The sequence below is a fragment of the Cannabis sativa genome, chromosome 2 (assembly GCF_029168945.1).
Source record: "Cannabis sativa cultivar Pink pepper isolate KNU-18-1 chromosome 2, ASM2916894v1, whole genome shotgun sequence".
Taxonomy (NCBI): domain Eukaryota; kingdom Viridiplantae; phylum Streptophyta; class Magnoliopsida; order Rosales; family Cannabaceae; genus Cannabis; species Cannabis sativa.
In genome coordinates, this window is record NC_083602.1 from 8,666,950 (window position 1) to 8,678,437 (window position 11,488).

Below are 11,488 nucleotides of genomic sequence, written 5' to 3' on the forward strand. Positions count from 1 at the left end.
AAAACAGAGATTAAAGAAGACGAAAAGAAGGGGAACAGTTGCTAAATAAATTATGGAAATAAAAAATTTAAATGTATTTAATGAGATTTTTTTTTTTTTTTTTTGAAAATAAAGTCTTCATTACCACAAAACAATTACAAAGGATTAGGCAAGTCTTGCAACACCGCAAGTCTCGCACAAGGGGGAACAACCCCAATCCACATAGCTCTCACCTTGTTAAACAAAGCGTAATTGGCTAAAGCATGGGCAACCTCATTGGCCTCCCGATACACAAAAGAAATACCAACAACAGAAACATGTAACATTAACTCTCTAATACCAGTTAGTATGCCATCAATGTCTCGACAGCCGTCCTCCTTAGCATGGATTAAATGGACAGCAGCTTAATGGACAGCAGCTTAACCCAGACTCAATACTAAAGCGATGTAGTCCCCGTTGTATCCCAACTTGCAAGCCATTTTGAATAGCCAACAACTCCACATGTAATGGTAAATACTCCCTCGGCATAGCAGCAGCCGAAGCAAACAAACACTGCCCCCCCGCATCCCGAATAACACAGCTGAAACTTGAATGCCCCCCTCCACACTTCACACCCGCATCAACATTTATTTTTACTTCAGCATTCGGAGGAGGCAGCCAACGCGCCTTTTCCCTCACAACCCGACCACTTCCACCTGCACATGGTCCCCGAGCCTCCTGCAAATAAGTATGACACCATTCAACAACATCAGCAGGCCGCGGGATCTTACCCCCATGCTTTGTACTATTCCGAATGTACCACAATTGCCAACACAGCACCAGAAAGAACTCAAACATAGTTTGACTCAAACCTTTGGCCCTTCTCATGAGCAAAGAAATTATATCCTCCTTACCAAACCTTTGAGTAGCATCCTTAAAACCACTAAGCTTCCAAACACCCCGATTTGCCCGACACTCCCATATAGCATGGAAAATAGTCTCTCTTACCCCTTTCGAACATCGATGACAAACCGGATCAATAGCCACCTTTCTATGTGCCAAAGCCGAATTAGTAGGCAACCATTCATTAGCCAACTTCCACACAAAGTGCTTGATCTTGGAAGGAATCTTCAACCTCCACAACTTAGTCCACCACTCCACCACTAGCTTCTCATCTGAAGTTGCAACCTCCTTCCTCATTTCAAGAGCCATACGATATCCACTCTTCACCGTATACTCACCATCCTTAGTATAATGCCACATCATTTTATCCTCAACACCATCTTTAACATGAGGCAAACTAATAATTAACTTAGCATCCTCATCATTAAAGTTAGCACGGATAAAGCTTTCATCCCACTCACCATTAGGAAGCGTCAAATCCACCACACACAATTGCGCCGGGAGCTTGGACTTGTCATAAATTTTGAAACTGCGAGGCCGGGGTAGCCACGGATCTTCCACTATTCTTACACGCTGCCCATTTCCAACCCTCCACCGAGTACCTTTGTCAACCACTTCCTTCCCCCAAACCAAGCTACGCCATACAAAAGATGCATGGGATCCACACTTTGCCTCCAACACCCCTTTATTTGGAAAATAACTCGCCTTCAACACCCTACTACACAGAGAAGACGGTTGACGAAGACACCGCCATATTTGCTTAGCCAAAAGCGCTTGGTTAAACAATTCCAAATCTCGGAACCCCAACCCACCCTCTTCTTTCGGCTTACACAAGTGTTTCCATTTACACCAATGAGTTTTTCGTTGTTTTTCTGTTGACCCCCACCAAAATCTAGCAGCCATTTTATGGATACTATTAAGAGTACTCTTCGGGAGACGATAACAACTCATGGTATAAGTCAGAATGGCTTGAACAATAGCCTTGATCAGTACCTCCTTGCCGCCCATTGAGAACATACTAGTTTTCCACCCACGCATCTTGTTCCACACCCGATTCTTTATAACATCAAACAACTGCCTTTTATTCCGCCCAACAAAAGAAGGAAGCCAAGGATATTTCCCATGATTATCCACAACTTTCACACCAAGAAATTCAGCCATCTCAGCTTGCATCTCCGATGTCACAAGCTTCCCAAAACACACCTCAGATTTATTAAAGTTGACCACTTGCCCCGACGCCACCGAATAACTTTCCAACAAATCACGAAATCATTGACAATCTACCATATCAGCATCAAAAAACACCATACTATCATCCGCAAAGAACAAATGAGAGACCGATAAACCCCTTCTCCCAAACCGAATCCCTTGGATAGCCCCCAACCCCTCCGCTTGTTGTATCAAACACGAGAACGCTTCAGCACAAAAAAGGAACAAAAAAGGAGAAAGTGGATCACCTTGTCGTATACCCCTTTGCGGATACACTTTCCCTTTAATTTCCCCATTAATAAGAAAGGAAAAAGACACAGAAGTCACACAACTCATGATCATATCAACCCACTTCACATGGTACCCCAACCGAAGCATCATACACCTAAGAAAACCCCATTCAACCCTATCATACGCCTTTGCCATATCCAACTTTAAAGCCAATTTCTTTCCATTTTGGAATCGGTTCTTCCTCATACAGTGAAGACTCTCATACCCAATAATCGCATTGTCATGAATAAGCCTCCCTTTAACAAAAGCACTTTGCGATTCCGATATAACCTCATCCAGCGTCCCCCTCAACCTATTAGCCAAACACTTAGAAACCACTTTATAGATGACATTACACAAGCTAATCGGGCGAAATTCAGCCACCATAGTTGGTTTCTCTACTTTAGGAATCAACGCAATAATAGTCTCATTCAAACAACTCAGATCCGCACCATTATTCAGAATATTCAAACAAACCCGCACCACATCTTTGTTGACAGAGCTCCAAAACTTTTGGTAAAATAGTGCCAGTAACCCATCCTCCCCAGGTGCTTTCGTTGGATTCATATCTTTGACCGCCCGAACCACATCCTCCTCCATAAACGGTTCCAAAAGAAAAGCATTCATGTCATTAGACACTTTCGGTGTCATAGCTGATAGAGCCTCACCAACCACCCTTGAGTTCACCTCCGAAGCCATAAAAATATTCTCAAAGTATTCTTCAATAAGTCGTTGAACTATAACCGCATCCGTTTGCCACACCCCCATTGAATCCATTAACCCTCTAATGTCATTTTTCTTTCGCCTTGCCGAAGCCTTGTGGTGAAAGTACTTTGTGTTTTTATCCCCCCATTTCAACCACATAGCTCGGCTTCGTTGTCTCCAATATTGCTCATCCTTTTCCAACAACACATTCAAATGCTTCTCCGCTTGCTTTAACTCCGCCCAACTCCCAGGTTGTTGAATCAATGTAAGTTCATTAAGAACCTTTTTAGCCTTAGTGATCCTTCCATTCAATTCCTTCTTCCTCTTCTTATTCCACCCATGCAATATCTTCCCAACCCGATGAGTTTTACCGTGAAAAGAGCCCGCAATTCCACACGGCTCCCCACTCTTCCAATGACCCTCCACAATTGCCTTGCATTCATCCTCCTCACACCATGCTTCCTCAAAGTGAAAGCGCGTATTCCGTTTAGCTTTTCCACTCTGAGTGCCATCCTCAACAATCGGTATGTCCACCACCAAAGGATGATGATCGGACTCCCACCAATCCAATAACTGAACATCCGCTCCCTCAAATTGATCAAACCATTCCTGGTTACACAGCCCCCTATCCAACCTTTCCATAACAGTATTAGATTCATGTTCATTACACCAAGTAAAGTCCGTCTTAACAGGACTAAAATCTATCAAACAACATTGATCCAATACCTTTTTAAACTCCTCCATAGCCGAAGCACCCCTCAATCGACCACCACTTTTTTCCGCCAAACTAACAATTTCATTAAAGTCCCCCACACACAACCACGAACCATATGTCTCTCGGCATATCTTCCTCAATAATTCCCAAGAAAATTTACGTTGCGCCGCATCCGGGTTACCATAGAAACAAGTAAGGGTCCATGGAAGAAAACCTCTCCCCGCCACTTCAGCTACAATATGACCAGGTGAGCTAGAATCCACTCTTACTTTAATATCATCTTTCCACATTAACAATAAACCACCACTCAAACCAATTATATCCACTGCCCACAAATTCTTCCCGAATTTTAAAACCTCACATAATCGCATAGCCTGTGATCTAGTAAGCTTACTCTCCGCCAAAAAAACAATACTCGGGTTAAACTCTCGCAAGTGGATTGAAGTGCTCTTAATGTCCAAGGGTTCCCAATGCCTTGGACATTCCAACTCAAGATTTTCATTGCACTCGGCAGCCTTGTTCCACAAGGCTCGCCGCTTCATCAATACATATTGGAGAAACCAAATCCACAGAAGTAGAAATACTAACCCCATTTGCAGAATTCAAATCTGAAATCCCAGAAACTTGTTGAGGTACCCTCTCGGCATTGAACACCAAATTCACCGCCCCCTCCTCGGCTGAAGCTTGAATCTTTGAGCTCTCCACTGATGGACACCCAACAATCGCCACCCCCGAATTCACCTTAGCCTGTCGCCGAGCTTTATTTTTAATTGACACTCTCTTCCTTTGGCTCCCATTCGGTCTGCTAGCCCCCTCCCCATCTTTCGAAACACCATAAGCAAAAGCACCATTTTCCTGAATTGATCCAACATCCTCAAGAACATGCTTCCCTTTGTTAAAATATCTTCTTGCTCTGTCAATCTCGTCAGCATCACCTTCTCCATGAGTTTTGCGTTTTTTAAGCTCTGAATGCCTATCCTCAAAGCCTCCAGTCGACAGCTCAAACACCTTTTGAATATTACCCACCTGACCTGCACGTGGCCCTTGTAACCCAGCATCACGTGGCCCTTGTAACCCAGCATCACGACCCAATTGGCCAAATACCATTTCACTTAATTTATTTGGACTTACAACCTCCACTTCACAGGCCCGGCCCACATTGATCTTTAGTCCATTTGATTTTTCACACGTACCCAAATCATAACCACCTTTGCCCAACCTATCACCCACGATCCCCGAATTCTCAGCATCGCCATGAATGGCCGATTCCACTAGCAGTTCTCCGACCACCTCAGCATCGCCGGACCTCTCATCACCCGTCTCCATCAAATGAACTTCTTTTCCAAGCTTGGTGACCAATGGAACCTCCCTCTCCGATTCCTCCTGCTCCACCGAGATATCACTAGTCATCACCTAGCCTTGTTTGAACGCCACAAAGCAATTTGGTGTAGGATCATCTTCCTTCAACCAAGTGCCATATTTAGGAACCAGCAGCTCATTCTCATCCTTTTCCATCACTACTTGTTTATCACAATTCTTTTTTTTTTTCATGTCCCCATCTACCACAGCCATAGCAAAGCATTGATAATCTCTCAAACTTGAATTGAATCCAAAACCGCTTCCCATCGCTCGGTTGAAATCGGCCCACAAACAAACTCTTATTCAACGAAAAACCAATACGCATTCAGACATAGCCATTGAGAAACATTCTACGATCATTCTTCCATTTAAAATCCTCAATCTCCCCTGCCATTTCACCGATACGCCTGACATTCCTCTGCGTAAATAGCTTTGAAGGCCATCCTCTCATCTTAATCCAACAAGATATTTTATTCAGATTATAATCCCTCCACTGTCCCGTATCCAGCCAAGCTTCTAGTACCAATAATCCTCCGTTAAAATACCATAGTTGTTTAGATAGCACTAATTTTGCATCCTGGGAGGTTTTGAAAGAAAATCCTACAATATGATTATCCCCTTCCTCTTCATACACCTTAACTTCCCAATCCTTAATTCCTTTCCACAGTCGGCCAAACATATTCATCAACAATCACTCACTAATGTCCCGCTTCGAAATAATCCTACCAACCAAAGAACTTCCTCCAAATGACGCCACTGCATCAGAATTTTCCTCCCATTCCTCCTCCTGAGCAACTCCCAGCTTACTAGTCATAGCTACAATGTCATCAACATCGGCTACCGCATCCCCCATCATCATTAAACTAATCAACAGCCACAAATGAACCATGAATCCCAAGTCAAAAACCAGTAACAAAGTAGTCCCTCAGACCATAATTTATTATTTTAAGATTAATCGATTGTATTTTTAGAGTGAGAAAATATCACTTTTGGTAATTAATGAGATTATTAGATGAAAACTCAATAAAATTGAAAAATTAAAGGATAAAAGATTAAATACAAAAAACTGCCACATTATTAGTAGGTGGTTATTTATAAGTTACTTCATTATTATTTATTAGTAATAATAATAGATAATATGTGTTATTAATGTAAATATTTTATATAGATTTTTAACTTAAAATAAATGAAAAAATATAAAAAAAAATGACAAATTTGAGAAAATTAAAAATAGGTGATAAAACTCATATAGGGTGCCACTTAAACTTGTTGATGCTTTCCTTTATATTATATATAGATTTTGTTATTTTCAAAAGAAGAGAGAAAACCAAAGTTCTCTCATTCTCAAAATCTTAACCATAGTTTTGCGTCATCATCATCATCACATACCCTCTTCCTCTCTCAAACTCGAAGCTCTCTCAACCTATCTCTCTTCCATATTTGTTTCATGTTTACTCCATTGGAGCTCACAACAAGCTCATGTCGTAACTAGCTCATCTCTTGAAGAAAACAAGCAAGAAAATAAGTTATAGAGTTCCTCTTCAAAGTAAGTATGCTCTTGACTATTTTTTTATTCAAAGAAACCTCATGTTCATCTTCTAATTGTTTATTTTATTTTTGGCCATTGGCATTTGGGGGTGTAGTTTAATTCACTATAAAAAACTGCTACTTTTAGTGACAGTTTTTTAGTCACAACATAATTTTTTTTGTAATTAAATGTGACTTTTAGTCACAATAAAAAGTTACTTGTGACTAAAACATAGTAATTAGTTACAAGTTGTCATTAATTTAGTTTTAGTCACAACAAATATTGTGATTAAAAATACATTTAGTCACAACAAATTGTAATTTTTGTGACTAATACTTTTAGCCACAGACCTTTCAGTCACAATACAATAATGATAATTTATAATTAGCCACAACTTTTTTATTTTTAGTCACAAATTTTATTGTAACTAAAAGTAAAAATTTTTGTAGTTTGAAGGATTGTGTAAGCTTGAAAATGGTTTCCAAGCCCTAGTGAAGGATAGTTTCTGGTAAAGCTTCAAAGTGGTAAACATATGGTTTTTACCATTTGGTTTATGGTTTCTTTCATCATATATAGTTGGAAAATCTTTAAAATAATTTTTATAGGTTGTTGAATTGTTTATGAGTATGTTAAGGTCTGATCATGCATGCATGTGGGTTTAAAGTTCCATTTCTTTTTAAGTTTATGTTGCAATATTGTTTGTTGCTTGATTTTGTAAATTCTTGGCTAGGGTTTGAATTCCAATGGGTCAGCTCCTAGCGTAACCTCTCTGTTTTTATTAAAAAAAAAAAAAAACAAAAAAAAAAAGAAAGAAAGAAAACTCAAAGAGCACATGAATTTGAGCCTTGTAATCACTCCAATAGCTTCCCTAAAACTCGAGTTATAAGTTGTTGATGTTTGGTGTGCAAAATGGGAAATTTCTGGGCAGCAAGTGCTCTGCCTAGATTGTAAAACTTGTTTTATGTATGAATGAAGGCCAAAAAATATCAAATTTGAATTAAATATGGGGTAAATTGAAAAATACTTTTTCTATTATCAATTAATCAAATTTACCTATAATTTTATATTTAATTGAAACATACCTCTTTTTATATGTATTGTACTCAAAATACCCTCACATAAGAGAATCACATGGAGAGTATCTTGAAGTGACAGGGGTAAAATTGGTACAATATTTAGAAAAAAGAGGTAAAAATGATAGACTTTAAAAAAGAGAGTAAAAATAAAAAATGACTATATAAAAAAGGTATATAGTGTAATTTTCTCTTAAAATATGTATGACTATCCCTATAAAGTTGTAGATTATAATTTGGGGTAAGTTGAAAAATACCACTTTTATTAATTAATTAATCAAATTTACCTTTAATATTATATTTAATTGAAACATATATCTTTTTACATGTATTGTACCCAAAATACCCTGACATAAGAGAGTGACATGCAGAGTATCTTGAAGTGACAGGGGCAAAATTGGTACAATGTATAAAAAAAGAGGTAAAAATGATAGACTTTAAAAAAGAGGGTAAAAATAAAAGAGGACAATATAAAAAGGGTATAAAGTGTAATTTTCTCTTATAATTTGTTATAGTTTTGGAGTTACAATTTTGACAAAATGAAACCCTTAAATTTGAAAGAAAAAAAAAATAATAAATTACTGGCAGGTTTGAGATGGTGACTTTGTCATGGGATAACTTTTTGGTTAAAATTAAGCTGTTGGGATTTATAGAGGGTGTTTCTTTAATTCCCCACTGGTTTTGTCCAATTTGGTTTTGTCTTGAAGAAATGGAAGAGGTACAAAGTTGGGCAAAAATCATGTTTGGATAATTTTAAAATAATGAAACTTTTTGAAAAATAAAGGGTTTAAAGCTTAAATTTGATGAAAAAAAAAAATGAGTGAGTTTTAAAATAAATATTCGACTGAAAGAGTTATTTGGATTTTAACAAATGGGTTTTTTGGGTCCAAAGTCCAACTCTTTTTCAAAAACACCATAATTTTTAAATAAAGAGGGACAATAAACACATTAAGTAGATTTTTTCATTTTGGGCTTAAGTTAAATACATAATTTTTAATAATGGGTTGAACCTTAATAACTAGTCGACTATTGACTTATTTAATTATAGGAAACTTGCAAAAATAGGGAAAATCTTTACAAAAAAAAAAATAAAATATTGGGATACAGAGATTTTTACATTTTTACAGTACCAAGTTTACAAAATATTTTATTTTAGTAAATTAAAAAAGAACTCAAAAACAGTCCTAGAACAATTTAACAAAAAAAATGAAAACAATTCAAAGATAACTACAAATCAACAAAAAAAAAATAATAAAATATTAACCTAATTGCAATAAGTAAAACGATATCAATTTTTCAATACGATTTTTTTTACTTACCTTTGAACAATTTATTTTTTTTTTGTACTATTATATTATTTTTTTTCTTTTTGAGTTAGTGATAGTTAAAATGATAATTTATTTTTTTAAATTTTTTTAAATAGTTATATTAAGGGTAAATACCATTTTGCACCATGTGTTTTGCAAAAGTTACCAATTGGATCCTCTGTTTTGTTAAATGACAAAATGGACCATGTATTTTCTAAAATGGTACAAATAGGACTCTGAACTGATTTTTTGTCAAAATAAAATTTAATAAAAATTCGATCTAAATGTGTTATGAGAAAACTGTTTACATTTTCTGTATATGTTCGTGTTAGGAATTGTCTTCAAGCTGGTTATGTTAAAAAAAATTGTCTAAAATTAAGTTCAAGGTCCTATTTTTACTATTTAGAAAATACAGTGTCCATTTTATCATTTAACAAAACAGAGGGACCAATCTGTAACTTTTACAAAACACAAGATCCAAAATGGTATTTACCCTTTTTATTATTATAAAAAATAATAAAATTTTATAAAACTAAATATATGAATCTATATCTATATTTACAAAGCAACACACATACAACACAAAATAAATTATCAAAAGTAAATTACACAAGAATAAAAAAATTGAAAAATAACTATTCAACAAAAAATAATTATGGAAACCACCTAAAATAATTAAAAAATATATAAAAATAGCAAAATAAAATGCACATACATACAATAAAAATATTGTTTGGAATAAACGGAAAAATATATACGATAAAAGACGTACATAAACTAAACAACAACTATATTAAAAAAAACACACAAAAATAACAGGAAAAATAACTATAAAAAACTATAAAATATCTTGTTGACTTCCCTTTTAGCCAATGACAATGAGTTTTTTTAATAAGCGATAAACGACATGTCGTAATGGGAATATATATAAGAAAGCAATAATAAGACGAAAGAATTTTATAGAGTTTCAGCCCTGGGCAGTTCGGTAATAGCCTAATCCTCGTTATTTGTATTGACTTAAGAACAAGGTAGAAGTCTCCTTTTCTTATAGCTCTTACAACAGTATCTCTGAATATATAGTTCTTAGATAATAATATAGCCTTAGCTTAACTGCGTATCGGCTTATCAGTTTTTCGGTCCTTTGTCCAGTGAACATTCCTCGCTATTTATAGGGCTGGGAAACTTGAGGAGGAAGAGTTTCCTCTCTCGTTACAATGCACATAAACAGAAAGATCGTGTGATCAATGCTAAATGCAAGGATCGTGGGATTGAGGCTAAATACACTGATAGTGGGATCGTGTGTATGCCACATCCACGTAAGTTGATCCCTGAGTTGTAGGGATTGAGCTAATGACTCATGATGCGAAAGCTGAATTCGCTAAGTGTTGATCCCCCTGCACGGCTCATTGAATATTTCATTCTGAATGTGCCAGCGAGGCGTCCTGCTCGGCCTATCGTTCTGAGCAGATGCTCTAAGTGGACTCCACGTGTCACCATTCTCGTGATGCCACGTCAGAGTGCTAAATTTGGGATAACATTTGCCACCCAAGTCTGTACGGGACCTCTGAGGTTGCGTGTAGACTTATTCCGAGCTGCCTCTACCTTTAGATGGGGACACATGTCGAGCACGACCGTTCGAGACTCGATGTGAAGCTGACTGGGCGTCCCTTCGGTTTTCGGCTAATTAATGCTCTGACAATTAATATTTTGAAAATCCGAGTTTCTCTCTCCACGGCTGAAGGTTGCACTTGATTACTTTTGATTTCCCATATTCGCTTTTGAGGCGGGAAGTCGAGGCGTCTAAGGTTCCTTTGGATACAGTAAACCTTTTGCCTATAAATACTCATCGTACTGGGACATAACCCATTTTATCACCCTTCGTTGTTAAGTAAACTTCAGAGCAAAAAGAGAGAGTTTTCTGGCTTCAAAGTTACCGAAGTGCCTTCAGACGATTGCTGGTTTGCTTGAACTCAGACATTTGAATCTTTGAGTAAGTTTTTGATTCCCTTTATGCTTTTCTTTGCATGTTTACGCTTTGAATGTAGCTATGCTGTAAAAGAATGCTTAGGAAACCCTACGGTTAGAAACTTCTACGACTCTTCTTTACCATGTCTTCATGTGGGCTTTCAACTGTAGAGCTTATTTTTGAACCGCATTGTGTTTGTCTTCCATCTTGCTCATTCTAAGCTTCATGAACTTTTTTGCCCTAACTCAAGAAATCTTTCTGTCCTCTTCAGTTTTGACTTTTCTTTAAACATAGTTGTTCTTTAATCTGTTGAGTACTCCTGGTCGGCATATTTGCTTGTTTTTCGTTTGATACTCCGTCCAACACTCATCTTGTGTGTTGTCTTTTGTAGATGAACCCAGGTGAGTCTTGGGAACTCGGGCATCAGATCGACCAGGATTTGCTTCAACTTCTGCACGAGGTTCATCCTCGTCTTCGTGTTAGTCCTCCTTCTAG